Source organism: Aedes aegypti, chromosome 1 (genome assembly GCF_002204515.2).
Source record: "Aedes aegypti strain LVP_AGWG chromosome 1, AaegL5.0 Primary Assembly, whole genome shotgun sequence".
NCBI lineage: Eukaryota > Metazoa > Arthropoda > Insecta > Diptera > Culicidae > Aedes > Aedes aegypti.
Genome location: NC_035107.1, coordinates 166,558,559 through 166,579,447, shown reverse-complemented (window position 1 = coordinate 166,579,447; position 20,889 = coordinate 166,558,559).

Genomic DNA, 20,889 nt, shown 5'->3' with positions numbered 1-20,889 from the left:
TGGATGTTTTTCAAACAGTTGACGCAGCGTTGGGATCCTGGACATCGGATGCGGGTGTGACCGTAGCTGAAGCATCCGTAGCACAACATTGGGTTGGGAAATAACGGACAGATTGGAACGCGCAGCAAGCCAACTTTGAGATATTCCGGGTATGTAGTTTTACAAAAGGTAAGGATCAAAGCTGGAGTGTTAACTCTTTTGCCTCTTTCATTACGAGTGATTCGTTGTACACGGATAACTTTCTCGCTGATCATCTCTTGTAAGATATCCTTCTCCTCCATTTGAACCAGGTCAAAGCAAGTGATAACGCACCTACTGACGTTCAAATTCGGAAGAGGGGTAACTTCTACCTCGGTTCCGTCGATGAGTCGTGTCAGCTTCAGCAGCTTGGCGACTTGAGCCGGGTCACGTACTCTCAACGTGTACTTTGTACCTTGAGCTTCCGACTTCGCACTTTCTATTGCATCACCAGCACATGCCTCAACCGGTTTTCCTGTGATGAACGGATTGATCGGTAGAGCAACACGATTCTTCCCCGTCAATTGCAGAAATGTTAATTCGCCGAATTGGTTGGTTGGATCCATATAATCCGGCAATCTTCGTCTAGCAGACTCACCTGGGTCGCCGCTGCTAGCGGCCGTCATTTTGGCTCACGTTGGATTTACTCCCTCTGGCAACGGTCACCCGTTACCTACCCCAAATTAACAAATAAGAAGTAGAAAATAGAGAGATCCTACCTTTTTTGCTCCTTCAACGTGAAAAAAAATTGGTGTACAATTTCGTGTCGCACTGTATGTCCGTTAACACGGACCGCACTGTAGTACGTCCAAACTGAAAGTCAACCACTTGTCACAATTTCGAAAATTTCGAAGTTTTCAAAACTTTCCGGCGCTTTTATTTTTTTTTAAATGCTTCCTTTCAGGCGCACCGTGTCCCACAGCCGACTACGTATCGCTTCTTCAGCACTTCACGCACTAATCCGTGCACGTTTCGACCGTGAAAACCGCGAAAAAATAGGGAATATTACCTCGTTAAATATGAAAGCGCGCACAGTGACAACCGGACAGGACTGTCGGAACGTGATCTGATGAAATTTGAAACAGCCTTTGATGCTATACCTGATTTTGTTTAAATTATGTTAAAATTCACTCCATAAACTCAATGTGCTTCTAACAAAAATGAAACAACTTTTTTTTGTAATAAATTTTGATATAATTGTGCTGCAATTTTGTTGCAATCCACTGGTCGGGTAAGTAACTTCGGAGTAACTGCTGCAATAGATTTTTTTTGCTGGTAACTTGGGCAGATCAATATTTTTGATTGTCACCCTTATTTTAAAATGAAGGTTAATACCAGATTCAAAGCGCATAATTATCGAAACACCATCATTGATGATTGATTGATTGATATTCATACTGTCCCGAATAAAGTTACTAAATTTATTTCATTTTGTAAAGCTTGATAACTGGCTAGTTCAGAAGCTTTAGATATTTCGGGCCCAGGATTTTAAGAAAACCTTTTAATATAATAAAGCATTTTTTTAACTCAAAATTTTAAGGAAAGTACTATTTTATAACGATGAAATCAACTTGAACATTATTGTTTACGAAACATTCATCGATTGTAATAGAGTCTTCTCCACTTATAAGACATAAGTTTCTATCAAACCTAATTGTTCCCTGCCTATACACTCTAATGCCAGACACCACTTGGAGGGTATAGGGGGTCAAAATTAATAATGAAAAAGTAAATAAAAGTGAAAAAAATTGGAGATTTTATTTTAACGTTAATCTTTGGACCTTTTCAATTACTCTCTGAATCGTCAGAGTTCATGAAAATTATAGATTTTTTTCAAGGGGTGAAGGGGGTGACATAAAAATCATTATTATTTGTAGCAGTCTGAGTATGTTTTAATTATTATTTATCCAAAAAGTTGCAAAAAGTTGATTTTTTTTGCACGAGGCTTGCCAAGTTACGTAAATATGAAGGGTGCAAAAAAATAGAGTTTTGTAACAAGTTGCATGCAACATATTTTGCAATAATGGAAAATGCCTTTATAGTTGGATTGTTTCTTGAAGTATAAACATATCATAATTTAAGAGTAGTCAAGTTGGCCTTTCTTCTTATTTTTCTTCTTCTTCTGCTTCTCAGCTTAGTGTTCAATGAGCACTTCCACAGTTATAACTGAGAGCTCGCTATGCTAATACTACCATTTTCGCATTTGTAATTCATGTGGCAAGTCGATGAGTACTATGCCGAAGACAAGGAAATTTTCATAACGAAAAGATCCTGGACCAATATGTAATCGAATCCAGAAACCTTCAGCATAGCTTCGTTTCTAGCTACGGACTCTAACCACTTGGCTAAGGAATTTGGCCTATATTGTTAAAAAAGTAGATATCTTAACTGTGTTCTTATATATATTTTTAGGTTAACATCATAAACTTAAAGGTCTTAGGAAACTTGAATACATCAAGAATATTGATGTATGGCTTTTCTGTGATAAATACCGTTTTGTCTCAAATTCCGAACAGACTCATATTCCGAACACTCGGTTTTTGTATGGCGATTTGGTTGAAATGTTTCGCTGAAATATGTCACCAAATAACAAGGAAATGACAGTCAATTGCAATTCAATTTTAACGTCTCCAATATAATTTATACTGCGGGAGTAGTGATGATTCACTAGTTTGAGACCAGTAGAACTAGCTCAGATAAATTTATTTGTGAAATTATTCATTTGAATACGGTTTATTCGTGCTGTTCGGAATTTGAATCAAGGTGTTCGGATTATGAGACAGAATCAACACAGTGTTCGGCATTTGAATCAAAATGTTGTTTCATACTTTTACGTTAAAACAATACTAAAACTAATTGAATCAAAATTATTATCGGTACACGCACCAGCTAACAGTTAGGCTTTGCGAAGAAATTAAAATTTACCTAAATATCTGCTAATTTATGCCAATCAGATGCATTTGAAGTCACTGTTGACCTTAAGTGTTCGGAATATGAGTCAAAACGGTACTCAGATATCTTTATAATTAATAAAACATTTCAAACAAACATAAGGCTGATTTGTCTCTAAAAAGATCATATATGGTAGAGTAGTTTTGACTGCTAGAAAATGCACGACGATGCAGAGGTACGAGATACTATGTACTAGTTGGCAGAATTAACTTTCTTGATTTTGAGGTCAATTGTAATTGAAAATTAAAAAAAAAAATCTCACAGTTTAAGCTAAGTTTGATCGTCCAGGGGTCGTACGGGTTGAAAAAGGCGATAAGAAGTAAATGTAATGTATGCTATAAATAAAAAAATCTCGAAATACCGTTTCAAGTTTGTCACTTTAACGTTTTATCGTAAACTGACTGGAGACCAAATTTGGAATGAGTCCAATCCGAGAGGCAAACGGGATCAATCTTTGCATTATATTTGTCTGTGCCACATTTCACCTGCACCGATTCCAGCAGGCATGTACCACAAACTCTGATTAATTATACTCATTAGGCAAATGTATTGATCAGAAGCAACCGACAAAGTTAATCAGCCTATCAGGACGAACTGAATCCGGGTAAAACTCGCTATTGGTTGCAGGCGACCCGTGCAGCGAAATGTTCAACCAGATGGCTAACACGTGGCAGCGCTTAATATAAACATTACCACAGCACAGTGGTACCGCCCATAGGTCATAAATCGAAAAACAAAATGTCTTGGTTGTCATTCCTTTATCTTTTTATGGACCAATTATGATCTCAAGAATATAAAAACAGAAACATTATAGACGTTTCTGTATGATATGCATAGTTAGGCTATGAATGATTGAGTGTATTTTTCATATGTGAAAAATACGTTAAAAATTAAGCGATTTCAGCACTTTGTTTGTTGTGTTCGCAAATCAGAATCAAATGATTTTTCAATCAGTTTTGATTACAGAACATTAGTACAGATATATATCTATCACTTCCGATACGTTTTTGAGTGCTATTTGACATCTAGGAGTCAGTATTGATGTGAGTAATGAGGGTAGAAATAAACTCACTTCGTAACTACATCTTTTTATTTGAAGTACGTTTTTAAATATGTTCTTAATCACATTTAATCAAACTTCTGTCACCAAATGATCATGTTTGAGTAGGAAAATGAACCTGTGAAGGTTCTAGCTGCAAATATTTGCAAATAAGTTAGCAGCGTGCCTTCAAAGTTGTGAGTTTTTACCAATAAAGGCTATAGTAAAAATATTCATAGAATTGATTACATATCAGTATACTTGTAGCTAACTGGAATTAATATACAAAATAATGAAATTTTTACTACTCATAGTTGAATTTGATATGAATGCACATGCAACATCGTATATTGATTTAACAAGTAGTTTCAGTGAGGGCGCTGAGACAATAAAATCCTATTAAATTAGTATTGGTATAACAGTCATTCTAATATGTATGACATGACTTCCCAAAGTGTTGGAGGAATAACATGAAATTGTTCTTGTATTTATTTTGAGCATCAAAACAAGATATTTAACGACATTCCAGCACCCATATATACAGTGGTAAAAAATAAAATTGTGGGAATAAAAAATATTAGGAAGCAACAAAATATTACCAAATAATCCATTAGTTATTTCTCAGTTGCAAATATTTGAAACTTAAAGTTAGTTACATTAAATGACATGTTCGTTATTTGGTTTTGGTAGAGATTTGATGTGAAATTGGCATTTTTAATGAATAAGTATTTCAAGTATTTATTGGGTATATACAACTTCGGCACTTAGAAAAGTTTTCATTAGCTTTTTACATCCACATACCAAAAAGTAGGCATGTGAAGCAACTTTGTGAGGGGAATCTTCTCAAGTTCGCAATTAATAATCCTAATATATTCCTTTCAATCTATAGATTTAATGGTACTTATCAATAAAATATTAAATACTATTGTAATTCTTGGACACGGAAAGAGAGATAATTGCAAGTCAGTTTTTTGCACATATAATAATTAATATAACAGAGCATTCGCAATATGATCTCCGCACCCAAAATAGAATTTTTGAAGTGATATCAATAACGGCATCAACCTCGATGGAGTTTTAACAGTCAAAAACAATTAATTTGGATATTTCTGATGGTCTTTATCATCGGATATTGAGTAAAATTATTTATGACCGCTTCGTAGAACAAATGGAACCACTGTGCACAGCATTGTCTTGGCCCGATGCATAGTCTAATGTGGCCACGAAACCACATGCACTCGGTTCGAATCCGGCACCATAGGCACCTCAGCAAGAAAACCAACACAGATCATGCATGATATGCAAAGGCAGCTCTGGGCCAGGGTGTCCCAAAAAATGAACAAAGGCAAGACGATCAAACCAAGATTTAAAAATATGCTTGTTTATAGCATTTCTTAAAGATGGTTCTGCCAGATCAATTATGGAAAATTTTCATTTTTTATAAAAATATGTCATATTTTGTAAGACTGTTATACAACTAATATATAATTTGTTTTTCTAAAAAACTATTTATAACCTAAAAAAATGTAGGTATGTACACTCCCGGTTCACCCCCTAAAAAAAATGAACCCAAACTTTTGCACGATTTGCATATACTGAGGGGTGAACCCAAACTTTTGCACGATGACATAACTGACTGTTTCATTGATTTTGAATACTCTTCAGATTTTTCCGTCAAAATTTCGTGGGGTCTCTTCAAAGAATATAAGATTACGATTCTACTGACACTCTGATTTGAAATTTTGGTCGATCCAATGCTGAGGAAATTAGATATGATTTTTCAGTATGTTTTTTTTTGAAAAATGTAACAACTTTAAATAACAATTTAGTATACAAAAATCAAAAATTCTTTTGGAAAAATACATACGAAGTAGGAATAACTATTTGCCATTCGAATGCGGCTTAAAAAGTTTCGATTGGATGTGTTATCACAGAGATATGGACAGAACACTTTTGTATGTTTTTGAGGGGGTGAACCCAAATTTTTGCACGGGAGTGTATATATACATTTTATTTATATTGTATATTTATAACCTATTGAATTGTGCAAGCGGACACATGATTTCTATTTTCCGTTGCATTAATCGAATAGTTTACAAATTCGAATGAATAAGTGATTCTCGATAGCTCTTTAAAAATCCATGCCATGTTATTCTCTTCTTTTTTTTATTTAGATCAGAAGAAATCAAAATTGGCGACCAAATTCAAATTGGTCGCCAAAATATTGTAAGCTGAAAATGAAAGCTACATCCTTCCTCTATACGATGCCACTAAATGTTTTATGTGTTTCGAGAGAATCACGTAAAGAATTGCTTGAGAGTTATCGCCAAGAGGCCCAACAATTTAAGTAAACCACTTTTTTTTAGCGATCAGTGACAAAAGATTGAAATTCTAACTATATGTATCGATGGCGGTCTGGTTTTAGCGAGAATTGCTCACATATAGTTTAGATTGCTTATTTAACAAAATGAACTAAAAATTGGTCGTTTATAGGCATTACAAAATTCTGTAAACAAACAAATTAAAAAAATACCGCAGGAATGCCCAGTAATGATCATAGAAGCAATAAAAACATACGAAACATAATATCCTCTCAAACTGTTGTACAAAACGTGAAAATATGATTTTTTATCAAGCATGGCTATTTTTCATAAATTGATCTGGCGGATGCCGTGAACAATTTTTGTATTCAAATGTTCTACAATCTTTTGTTCTAGGGTTGAGCACCATCACTTTTTAAATATTGATTTCATCTGGGACACCCTAGTCTGGTCCCATGATGGGTTAAATGTTTCCAGTGGTTAGAGTTGCCTCACTGGCAGTATAGCCAAACCCAAAACCGCAGTTTCAAAATATCATGTTGTGTGTCCCGTTGCTCAGCTATGCACTGAAAGCATCCAAATTGATGTTGTAAAAGATGAAATTAACATTTTCACCTCTTCACTATATAGATCAGAGGACCTTTCTTCATTTGCAGAGCGAGTGGCTTCTGCGTTCGCCGATCTGACGGAAAATGTTGACGAAGGCAGCGGCGGTGGTCAGGCTAAACAAATTAATGCGTTTTTAGAAGTCAATTCATTTTCTCTTCTCTCTCCCTGGTGCTATCTTTGTCTTTCAGCCTATGAAACAGGCGACATATGGTTCGGGTCTGTGAAACTACCTTCTGCTAGATGCATGCCATAGTTGTTTTCATGCCGTGCGTGATTTAATTTATTCAGTGTATAGTGGAGATCTCGTTAATAAAAACGAGAGCGATATTGAAGCCCAGAGAGCTGAAATGCGTTTGCGGGCGGTTTTTGGTTATGTGGCTCTACTCATAACTTATCGTCATGTGGTACTCTCATTAGCTCCCATAAAATATAGGCAAATTGCTTCGATGAAGACTAACAGAGTTTGTTTATTTGCGTTTGGAGGTTACGGTCTTTGATGTTTTTAGCATTGAAATAAAAAAAATGGTGTTCACTTACATATTTTCATTGAAAATAAAGCGATTTCAGTTGAGCAAGCAAAATGGATAGACAGGCATGAGCATAAACAACTTGGGTGGTATAGTACGAGAACAGAAATGAAATCCGCTCGTCATTTTTTCCTACAATAGTTTGTGTATTTGGCTCTGGTTTAGCTTTATTGTTGTTGAATACAATCAAATCTATCCGAAAAGATGGTCAACGGATCACACTGTTTTGAAATTCATTGCATTATTTTCCCCGTAACATTGAAAGCATCAATTATCTGATCCTAAATGCAAAAAAAAGAACTTTTATTTAAGTTCTAATATCAGGTATCAGAAGGCCGGCTCCAAAGGCACGTTCCCCACCAGTTGGGAGATTTGTGCCATCGCCATATTTGAGCCTATTTCATCATCTACCCGATGGGAGAGGAAAGGGAAGGGAAAGATGGGAGGAAATAGGAGTGGGGTCCCTTGAAGAGGGAAGATCGCATAAGCGAAATGAGAGCATGTAGCTCCATACCACAATGGGTTCGAACAGCGCCCTAAAAAGGGCACTGCAAAACGCATGAGCGTAAAGAGAGCCTATAGCTCATTACCACAGCGGGTTAAGAATAACAGGATGTCCTGAAGATTCAGGCTTCTGTATTCAGTTTCACTTAATAAGTGTTTACCAAGTAATTGGAATCGCATTTGCGCAAAAACTGGACAGTTACATATCAGGTGATACGAAGTTCCATAATCGGAGTCACAACTATCACACACAAATGAGTCAGCACGCTGAATATTTGCCATGTGATAGTTGAGTCGGCAGTGGCCTGTCAACGCTCTGACCAAGAGACTGCAATTCTGCTTTGACAGATTTGTTAGATACTTCGCCACCTTTGGAGATGGCTCAGTAATATACAATTTTGTTTGACGACACGACTCCAAACTATTCCAATATTGCTTGTGCTGAGTTGCCGCCCAAGAGTTTATCTGAAGCTTCACCCAGCACTTCGAAATTGGAATAGCCGGATCAGGGCCAATGAAGTCATGCGATGCTCCATCGCGAGCTAGCTCATCAGCCAATTCATTTCCAGCGATGGAAGAATGGCCAGGTACCCATACAAGGTTTACAGAGTTGACTGAATTCAACATTGAAAGCATCAATTATCTGATCCTAAATGCAAAAAAAAGAACTTTTATTTAAGTTCTAATATACATTCAAGTCAAACCTTCATGAGTTGGTATTGAAGGGACCATCGATTCATGGAAATATCGAGTCATGGAACAGGAATCATTAGGGAAGCTGTCTCGAGGGACCATCATAGTTACCATGAAATTTCGTTTTTGGTATGGTTCCATAGGTCGATATCGAGTCAAGGAACAAAGACTTATAGAGGTTTAACTGTAATTAACTTATCTTCGATTGTCTCCGTTTGTGACTTTTGCAAAGTTTTCAATTAAAAATAATGAAGTGCTTCATTACATTTAACTTCTTTATGTTTTTGCTGACAAGGGAAGGTCACGATGGTGTTACACGGGGTTTTCAACCGGACTATTTTTGTTAGATTCTACATGTCGAAATATGAAAAACCCCAAAGCCTTTCGGGTGATGGAACAGTGGTGTAGCCAGGAGGGGCTCTGAAAGGGGCAATTTTGTACGTATATTATATTATTAGGCTAATTGGAAATTTGACAAAAATATTTTTTCAATATCTATTGTGATGGTAGAGAACAGAATTGACATTAATTTATGTTTAAAATGTATTTTCCATGCCATAGGCGCAATCGGGATGGGTTTAGTATTGGTATACTATTCTAATAAAACCAAATTTGTTTTGGTGTCCATATTCCATGATGGTTACGCCAATGGCATGGAAAATACATTTTAAACATACTTTAATGTCAATTCTGTTCTCTACCATCACAATAGATACTAAAAAAATATTTTTGTCAAATTTCCAATTAGCTCAATAGTATAATATACGAACAAAATTGCCCCTTTCAGAGCCCCTCCTGGCTACACCACTGGTCCATCACCCAAAAGGCTTTTGGGTTTTTCATATTTCGACATGTAGAATCTAACAAAAATAGTCCGGTTGAAAACCCCGTGTAACACCATCGTGACCTTCCCTTGTGAGTGAAATTCATGTTATGTATGAAATACTATGAGAATTTCTGGTAAATTGGAGTACTACAATTCAAAATCCATGTCTCAAAACTTACCCATTTTGTTCGAAAAAATTGCACTTCATAGTTCATTGTTTGCCCCTTATATGGGCAGCGTTAAATCAGAGTGAACCAATTGACATTTTAAATATTTTGAGAAAAATGAGTAGATGGTTCAACACATTGCATTTTTGAACTTGCGGACAAATTTGTTCAATGTTCTCACACATCTTTGTGTTACATAAAATGTGAAGTGGTAAGTATGAAGAAAACACGTAATTCAAACTTTTCATAAACAATTTTTGATGGACTATGTGCTCCTGGTCAACAGTGACTAAACTAAAGAAAACCGTTTGTTCGGATGAATACCAAATTTTTGAAGCAGCTTTTCTTGTACAGCAGCTCAAACTGAAATGATTTTATTTAACAATATAATTCTTTACTTTAACAAATTGTTACTTACAAGAAATGGTTGAATTTTCCCTCTTACACACTATTTTACTTGAAATGCAGTTGTTGTTTTTTTTATAAATAATTTCGGATTAATTCAGTTTCGATTCTAACCTAAATCACTCCTTTGCTTCTTTTATTTAGCATACAATAATTCTCCTGTTTGGTTTTGATTCCATTTCGAAGAACGACTCGTGTTTGCAATTATCTGACTCGTATGCCAACAGTCAGCTGTATCGGTTATGCTGATTTGCGGTGTCTTAACACCGTTCATTGATTTAGCTCACCTTGACTGATCAATTTCTTGGAAAATAACAGTCATTTAACGTTCAAGGATCCGTCATCGTAATCATCGTCATTATCGCCACTTCAAAAGCAGTTTTTTCTGTTTATAACTATAATTTATTCGTGGGAAATTTGTTCACTGTATTTCGGTTAGAGAATAGACTACGGTAAACACATTTTCATGTGAACTTTCATGATTTAAAAAGAAAAAAAAAATGCTTTTAAAAAATCTCAAAATGATGACGGTTCCTGCCCTTTTATGTTTACATAGTCACAACTGGGTTCAAAAGTTATAGTATGCGGGGATTACAATCGACCGCAATTGTCTTGGACGGTTGGTACCGAAGGACTCACCCCCAACTGTTCTCGTGTCCTACCCCCTGCCGCCGCTGCTTTAGTTGACGCTATCGACTTCCTCAACATGACACAAGCTAACAACCATCTCAATCATCTCAGCAGAGTTCTGGACCTTGTATTTTCCACTTCCGGAGACATCAACGTTTTGAGAGCTGACTTCCCGTTACTGCCTATCAATCCTCATTACCCTCCGTTAGATATTTTTGTGACTGCTTCATCTACGCAACGTAATATTTTTAGTCATCGAGAATCCAGAGTGCTAAACTATCGTCGCACAGTGCGTTGAATGTATGGAGATACGGGACAAAAATCAAAACTGGAAGATCAAGCCATTTGAGCACCTTGGTATAGAAGGGAAAGTTGTTTCTGGTCAAAAGAGCGACAATTTGCATAAATGACATATAATATTCGCATAATCGCAAAACTGTCCTAAGCGCCAATTTCATTATTTTCCAAATAAAACCTTGCAATTTGTACTTTTATTGCTCATAATGATGTAAGAAGTTATTTGAAAATATGTCTTCTCACTCGTAGCTGCAAAAGTGACTTATACGCCTTCATGCAAAAAAATCGATTTTTTTTTTCAATTTATCAGTTTTTTACATAAAATTGGAATAAAATCTTGGAAAGCACATTTAAAATATATTATTTTAAGCATTAACTTGCTTTGGTGTATGTCTTGTTGAGCAAAGACCACATAGCTTTACAAGATTTTCGAATTTTTTCGCAAACAACTCATTTTCATAATTGTGCTGGATAAGGAGTATACTTAAAAAAAGTCAAAAATCTCGAAGAGTTGCAGGGAGTTGCAGCTGTATCTTTCAGACCTCTTAGGGGACACTCTAAGACACATGTCTGTGCGTGATTTAGGGTGGAACTCGGTGGAACTTTTTTTGAATCGATAATCAAAGTTACATGTTAGTATTTCATAACGTGCCGATTTCTCATATTCAAGGTAAAAATTTGGTGTTCTTATCACATCAAATATACTTCACCAACCTTCAGCCATGTTCTCTTTTAGATTTTGATTGAATAGATTGGTTTCAACACTCTCCGTGCTGGTTGAAAGGATTGCTGAAAACATGCGACAAAAATTAGTTTTTCTGCTACTCCGACAACTGTCACTTTCGACGCTTGTTGCAATAGTTTTAGTGCGTTGTATTGCTTCTTAATACTTGTTTCAATGAAGGCTGCTATCTATAAATACTTGTGGAAACTTATTATCGCCGAATAAAACAACTTGAAATTTGATTTTTGTCTATGGAGCAACGCACTGTGCGTCGGCTCGATTTTGTTGCGCTTACCGAGTACTTGTCAAACGTGAATTGGAACGAGTTGTTGAATGTAGAGGATGTGAACGAAATGACGGAGCGCTATCTGCTCTTGGCTTAATGACAACCTCCCGGTAAAAAGGCCACCAGTTCAACCAGTATGGAGTACTTCAGAACTGCGCAGGTTGAAGCGTGATCGGAATGCCAAACAAAGAAAGCTTCGTAGACATCGGTCTGCCGAAAATCAACGAGCCTTCAAAACAGCTGCTGACTCTTATCATCGGTTGAATACTTTCTTGTATAAGTCGCACGTTTCGCGTGTTCAAGCTGGCATACGTAGAGACCCGAAAAATTTCTGGGGATTTGTGAATTCAAAACGAAATAGTCCGTCCATCCCGTCCAACGTTTATCTCGACGAAACTGAATCGGCTTCAGTGAACGAATCTTGCGAGTTATTTGCCGAGATTTTTGCATCCATGTTCTCACCATGTAGCACTTCTCAACAGGAAGCCGATGCTGCAGCGTCGAGTCTTCCTACTGACGCTGTCGACATTGATATCTTCAATATTACGTCGGATATGATTATCACCGTCTCCAGGAAATTAAACAGTTCTCTCACCAGGTCCAGATGGTGTGCCTGCAGTAATTTTTCGTCGCTGTATTGCCTCTCTAGCCGTTCCCTTAAGTCGTATATTCAATACGTCTTTTGAGCAGAAAACCTTTCCTGATATATGGAAACAATCTTTCATGTTTCCCGTTTTCAAGAAAGGTGATAAAAGAAATGAGAACTACAGAGGAATAACAAGGCTTTCTGCCGGATCGAAGCTGTTTGAAATTATTGTCAACAGTGTCATTCTCAACTACAGCAAGAGCTTCATCTCAGTGAATCAGCACGGATTTATGCCAGGGAGATCCATCACATCAAACTTTCTCGATTTCACCAGCACATGCATCTCACAGATTGAAACTAAAGCGCAGGTTGACGCTGTGTATACGGACTTGAAGGCCGCCTTCGACGTTATAGATCACCGTATTCTTCTGTGTAAACTTTCTCGCATTGGCATATCTGATCGACTTTTGTCATGGTTGGAAAGCTATTTATCTAACCGAATTTCGCAAGTTAAGCTTGATTCCGCTGTTTCGCGTGCATTCAGCAATAATTCAGATGTCCCACAAGGAAGCAATCTTGGCCCTCTGCTTTTCGCATTATTCTTTAACGATATTGCACTTCTTTTGGGTTCCGAATACGTACTTATATATGCCGATGACCTGAAAATGTTTCTTACTGTAAAATTTGTTGAGGGCTGTAGGTGGCTTCAAGGTCTGATAAATACTTTTGCAGACTGGTGTAGATTGAACAAGCTTTTAATAAGCGTTTCTAAATGCATGGTTATAACATTCCATCGATCAAAAATCCCATCATCTTTGATTATCGCATTGAGGGGAACGTACTTGAACGAGTCAATCAGATAAGTGATTTAGGTATAATCCTGGATGCTAAACTTAGCTTCAATCAGCATATTTCCAGCATGTTCTCAAAAGCATCTCGTCAACTTGGCTTTGTCATGAAAGTTTCCCGTGAGTTCACTGACCCGTACTGCCTCAAAACTCTCTACTGTGCGTTAGTACGTTAATACTCGAAAATGCTTCCATTATATGGACTCCCTATCATCTGTCATGGAATATCAGAATCGAGCGTATTCAGCGCAGATTCATCCGTATTGCGCTACGAAGTCTGCCTTGGCGAGATCCACAAAACCTACCACCGTATAATGAGCGATGCCGGCTTGGATGCTAGGACTTGATTCACTGCAGCGACGGCGAAGTATCCAGCAATCTATTTTCGTTGTTAAACTGCTGAATGGAGAGATCGATGCACCTGCGTTTCTAACTCGTGTCAACTTCCGTACAATAGGCAGGCAATTGAGGTCTTCAACTATGTTGACAACAAGATTTCACCGCACTTCTTTTAGCTGTAACGAACCACTGACCGCATGTTTGCGAACCTTTTCTTCAGTTGAAGAGCTGTTTGACTTTGGAGAGACTTCTGGATGCTTTAAAAGGAGGGTGACTAGTTCAAGGATGCTACAATAACTATTAAGTTTATTCGTATAGACAACTGTCAGATGAAATAATTAATCAAATAAATAAATAAATAAATGAATGAATAAAACTTTAGGATAAACAGATAACCAACAAACTTCTTCAATTCTGGAATCAGTGTCACTATTGTAGTCTGATAACTAAAGATTTGTTGGCTGAAGGTTTTGAAGACCAGAAATATTCAAATCAGCAGTCAGTAGTGGACCAAGTAAAACGGTTGAGTTTTGAATTGGTTCAATAAGCGGATAGTAGGATACTCCATACATAGACCATTAGAGCGGATCGAACTTAAAAAAAATCCAATCACCCATATATTTCTAATTATCCTTACGATAAAAATAGTGTTTTGTGAAAGTTCCAACTTTTTTGGTGGTGATTTAAAAGTGTACCAAAAACGATGTACAATCGACTCTTTAAGGGTATGCGATATGGATTTTTTCCATGCCGATACGAAACGAAACGATACGCGGAATATCTTGCGCTGATAATGACGAAACGAAACGAAATTTGAAAATGTTTCGTGAAACTCGATACGAAATCAAATATCTCACGGAATTTTTCGAAACGAAACGAAATTTTTGAATTTGTTTCGCGGAATACACGTATAAGTTTTTTTTTCTTGTCAAAAGCTGGAAATTTGACAAAAAGGATAAAAAACGTCTTATTAAATCCTCTACCGTATGGAAACCTTAGTGTTGCTCAGCGGAATCCTTACATGTTTTGGTAAGACTCTTTTCTGGTTGTTTGAAATCTTCTTAATAACTTTATAAGGTTTCATTTCAACATATCTTACATTCTCACAAGGCAATGAGTGAATTAATTTAAATGTTACAACTAAGAAGTGAGTCGAAAAGCAGTTACAAACATTTAAAACAATCTCAAAAATATTGAGAGGAGCCCAAAATTAATTTGATTTTTAGAAATGCCTTACAATTTTTTAATCATGTGGATGTGATGTCATGCTAATATACATCATAAAACATGGAATAATGATATTCATATTTTTTGCTGTACACTAAAATCTTTTTTTACACGGTTTTTTTTGCACGCTTTATTTTTACACGGCTTTTTTTACACGCCTTTCGGAATTAACACGGTACTTTTTTTGCACAAAATTCGGATATAACACGGTTTTTTTACTTATTTACACGGATTTCGGAATTAATACGGCTTTTTTTTCCTATTCACACGGATTTCAGAATTAACACGGTACTTTTTCAACGGATTCTAGAATTACCACGGTTTATTTTAACACAAATTCCAGAATTAGCACGTTTTTTTTTGCACGGCACGGGGGACCGTGTAAAAAAAACCTTAGTGTACTTTAAGATTTGTGGCTTAAATGAATGTGATTGGGGACACAAGTCGATAAGTGATCATGAAAACACTAAACTGAGAAGCAGCCTCTGTCCCAGTTGGAACATAACGCCAGAAAGAAGAATAAAAATAAGTAGAACAGAGGAATCACTGGAATATTTGGTTAAATGTTAACTGGAGTATTGAATTAAATTAAATTTTAAAGAATTCATCAACACATACCTAAGAAATCAATCAAGATAAAATTGAAAGAACTGCAAAACTAATTAACTCCAAGAGATATTGCGGCAGCAACTTAACCAGGATTGCCTGTTGGGGTTAATTTAGAAGTTCTAATATTTTTTGTGGAAAAACCTTGCATAAACTGTGAATTAATTCTGGGAGGGATAAAATCTGGATGAATGCAAACTTTTAGAGTAAACCTTGCAGAAAATACTGAAGGTATTTCTATTATTTTGTAGAGCAAACACTGGAGAAATGATCCTATTCCAAAATCTGTGAAGGAATTTCTGGACGATTCTGAAGGAATTAAGGTGATTATGAAACGAAGCCAAACTTTGAATTTTCAAGTGCACAAGACTAGAGAATCTGACAACAGTTCGAGATAAAAATCAATCAAATTGTCTGCTTGCTGGTGGTGATCAATGGGATAAATTTTCAACGCGGAGCGCTGTTTGGTTCTTAAGTCTTGTGCTCTTGAACATTTGAGGTGTGGCTCCATTTTAAAATCACCTTAAGGATTGTTAATATTATCTTATTTTCAGATTCTTTGTTTATAACTGACTACAAAATCACATTTTCAATAAATTTTGAGCCTAGAGAGTATTTTAAATAATATTTGAAAATTTCGAAAAAAAAGTTTTGAACCTGGACTGGACTACATAGCATAGTGGAACCGCAAATAAGACTGACAAGTTCACCCATGTTCGTTCAGACAATCCGTCTTTCAGTGAGCTAAATTTAATGTTTGGCTTATTTTTTTCTCGAGATTTCGATGTGCGAAAATCGAAAAAAAAATGTAGCGCTTTTCCATTGTGAAATACCCTAGGTACCCCACCAAACTTGAATCTATATCCGGAACCAATGTTGATGGTACATGCAATGCATGAATCAAATTTATAACTGATGTGTGATTTTTCCTAAAATAAATCATCAAAATCGATCGAAAGATGGCGAACATAGAGAATTTTGAAACTTGATGTCGGTATTGAAAAGGTAAAGACCTTTGCCTTGCAGCATTTGGCTTCTAATACTTGTTATGATGTATTATCAATATTCGCATTTTTTTTAATTGGGGGTCGTGAGGAAATTGTGTTACGTTATAAAAGGAGAGAGGAGTTGGTGGTGTGGTACAGCGTGAATAAACCTTGATTCATTTTTCGATATAAAATAATGTATGCATCTTCCTTGTTTAAGGTGAATATAAATCGAAGGCATACCTCAGAATTTCAAGAGCACAAATCTAACGAACCCGACAGCGGTTCAAGCTGATCACTCGATCGATTGGCCATCGAGTGACCAATCGATAGAGTTTTCAGCTTGAATGGACGTCTGGTTCTTTAGATTTGTGCTCTTGAAGATTTGAGGTGTGGCTTTGGATCACCCAAATCAACGCGAATTTTTACGGCGACAGCGACAAACAATCGCTGCGATTTCGCTGCTACATGTAGAGTTTTATGACACAACAACGAAATCGCGGCGATTTTTTGTCGCCATCGCGGAAAAAATCGCGTTGATTTGGGAGAGCCTTTACTCATTGATGCGTGCTATTAGTTTTCTCTATTCTCTAGTATTTCTCTATTCTCCTGCTGTTCTTATGCAAAGTTAAAAGTGACGTCATAGCGGGAAAGCAAGAGAGAGAACAAATGCGCGTATCAATAATCTGCACCACCTGAGCAAATATAGAACATCAGGGACTCACGCTCCGCAGCTTTTTTGACATTTGTGTACAAACAATTTTTGCGATATATTAACGGATTTGCTCAAAAGGACACGCGGTGTTCCCCGGAGGAAACCGTGGTTTTGCTTTCTTCATTCTTATGGAAGATAACATTGTGGAAGTTCATCAAACGCAGTTGTTCCTTTCCTGGGCTATTCGCAGCTTTGATTCATATCTGTGGGGCATTGTAACCCATACCACAGTTATGAATCTAAGATAAGACGATTCCTGAAGAAACGCCAAAACGTATGCTTTCACTAGCACACCATTCGTTTGCTTCGCAGATAATTTGCTGTTATAGTGTTCTGATCCATGATATGAGTCGATTTGACCCATTTTTGACTGTAGCTAGGAGACTCTTTGCCTTTTTTTGTTCGAAATTAAACTCAAATTTCGCGAAATTCCGTTTTATTCCGTTCGTTTTCAATTTTCCGTGGAAATATTTTAACAATTTGGCGAAACGAAACGAAATAGCAAAATACAAATTTCGTCTGTGCAAGTTCCGTGGAATTCCGCGGAATTTCGTTTCGAACCGTATTTGACGGAATCATTCGGTATTTCGCATACCCTTACGACTCTTCACATCTCGATATCTTTCCCTATGTCGATGATTGCTTCGGTCCCTTCATTCTGCATACGACTTCTCTTTCCATATCTCGATATCCTCCTTATCTCGATATCTCCATATCTCGATGCGTTCCTGTTAGTTGTGTGTTCCAAATTTTCTCTCTATATGTCGATATGAACATTGTCTAAGGTAACTAGGCCAGATTTAAGCGATTAAGAACAATCTGGAAATTCGAAATGAAGTTTGTTTGTTTATTGTTTTCCTAGTACTGGAGTGATTTTCAATCTAGTGTTCATTAAATTAATGTTCTTCGTCTCGATCTCTCCCTATCTTGCTGGTCCCTTCGATATTGAGATGTGGAGAGGCGACTGTAGTTAGGTTTATATGAAAATTACAATGGAGAATTTTTGAAATACAGTCAACTCTCCCTTACTCGATATCGAAGGGACCATCGACTTAAGAAGGTATCGAACACAAAATCAGTGCAACTGCTATTCAAAGGACCATCGAGTTAGCCATGAAAACCAACTTTTACTATGGTTCTCTAACTCGATATCGAGATACGGAATATCGAGTAAGGGAGAGTTAACTGTATGTTTCAAATACGTTAGTACTGTAATGTAAGTACAAACTGATCATCTTATAGTGAAAATTCATTCTAAGACTATCTCAGGGAATTAACTATCTCGTGGCCCTCCTTGCTTCGATCATAGCTTTCGATGGATAATTCATCGAGTGAGGTACAAAATATGATTACTGTGCTACAGTAGAACAGTCATATTCTTAAACCAAAATTAGACACATTTAAGTTTTTGCTTCACAATTCCGAATGTGATATATTTGCATTCTATGAAACATGGCTTTCTTCTGAAGATGATCTTAACTTCTTACGGTTTTAACATTATACGCCTGGTTCGAGATGATAATTACGGGGGTGTGCTTTTAGGAATCAAAAAGTGCCATTCATTCTACAGAATCCCCATCCCGACTCATCCAGGCATAGAAATCGTTGCTTGCCAAATAAACGTAAAGGGTAAAGATCTTTGCGTAGCTTCTGTTTATATTCCTCCAATAGTTTCAATAAACCGCCGTCATGTCTGGAATGTAGTCTCAATGCTCTACTCCCCAGTTTCAATACTGGGTGATATGAACTCACATGGTACAGGATAGGGCGAATCTTATGACGATTATAGAGCGGATTTTTTTATGACTTATGCGACGATTTCAACTTGAGCATTTTAAACACAGGTGAAGTGACACGTATTTCATCCGACGGCAAAGAAAGCCGTCTTGACCTGTCTTTGTGTTCAAGTTCACAAGTTCATTCGATTGCATGTGGAAGGTGATCGATGACCCCCATGGTAGTGATCACTTGCCCATAATAACCTCTATCAAACATATTTGTGAAAGGTCAGAACAGTCAATTCAGGTTCATTTTAACCTCACTAGGAATATCGATTGACAAAAATTTGCATCAGCGGTAACTTTTGGTATCGAAATATTCAACACTCTCCCATCTTTGGATTAGTATCGATTCCTAACAAGAATTGATTTATAAGAGTGCATTATAATCCCAAAAACAACGAGTTCCAAATGCATCCTTCAAAAGAAGGCCAGATAACCAGAAGTCACATAAAAGTTCATGTAATAACTCGTTTATTCATACAAATAACATCAAACCCGCAAAACACGTTGGATAAAATTGTCAGATTGATGAGTTTTCTCACCTAAAACGCTTTTTTCTGAGTTCATTTGTACATTTTGTTTCATCCCGTACACTCGTACAAGGTAAGTCGAATCAATCCGTAGCAGCTGTCAAATCAACATTTGTTATCATAAGTTAAGTCGCATATGATCACAGGTTAGTTCGGTAGAAAATTTATACACTCGCATTGTATGCTATTATTCATCACATAATATATGCACGTATACCGCCTCCACTTTTGTACGTAGAATGCCTTTTCGCAACATCCTATAAGTGAAATTTTGCACATACAAAGCCTCCAGGTGATTTCGTTATACGTACATTTTGGTTATCTGGGTTATGGTATATTAGACTGGCCCTTAAACAAAAAAGTTGAAAAACTCAACGGGGCATCCCTCAGATATGTGCTTTAGGGTTAGAAAAAAGCTCTTTCAAAATTTCAACTCATTTGGTTGCTCCCTCAGCTGGTGCATTTAATTCGAAGTTTGTATGGAAAAAATGAAATTGTTGGAAAAAACTCGATCGCGATTCGATCACTGGGTCGAATTAAACAATATGCTTTCCAGTACTCAATTTGGCTTTCGCAAGGGTAAAGGAACAAACGATGTCAGAAAAACACATGAGCTTCACCCTCGGACAACTGGCAACTTCCAAAATTAGCTATATGAGCCTTCACCAAGGTTCATGTCTTAGTCCCTTGCTTTATAATTTTTATGTTAAAGATATTGACAATTGTTTGGAAGATCCATGCACGCTCAAACAACTTGCAGATGATGCTGGGATCTATATGAAGGGCCTACGAGCGGATATGCAAAGACCATTGCAAAATTCCCTTGATAGTCTATCCACTTGGGCTAGAAACTTAGGGATCGAGTTTGCGCCGCAAAAAACTCAACTGGTTGTATGTTCTAGGAAGGAGATTCCAGCCCAACTAAAGCTTAAGCTTTTGGGAAAAGACATCGACCAGTCTTTGATTTCAAAATACCTTGGGATCTGGTTTGATTCAAAATGCACGTGGCAAACCCATATTAGGTATTTAACGGGAAAATGCCAACAAAGGATCAATTTCTACGTACAATTACCGGAACATGGTGGGATGCTCACCCGGAAGACCTCATAAAACTCTATAAAACAACCATTCTCTCTGTTCTAGAGTATGGCTTTTTCTGTTTTCTCTCAGCAGCAAACTGTCACCTGATTAAATTAGAACGAATTCAATATCGTTGTTTGCGTATCGCCTTAGGATGTATTCACTCGACAGATAATGCGAGCCTGGAGGTACT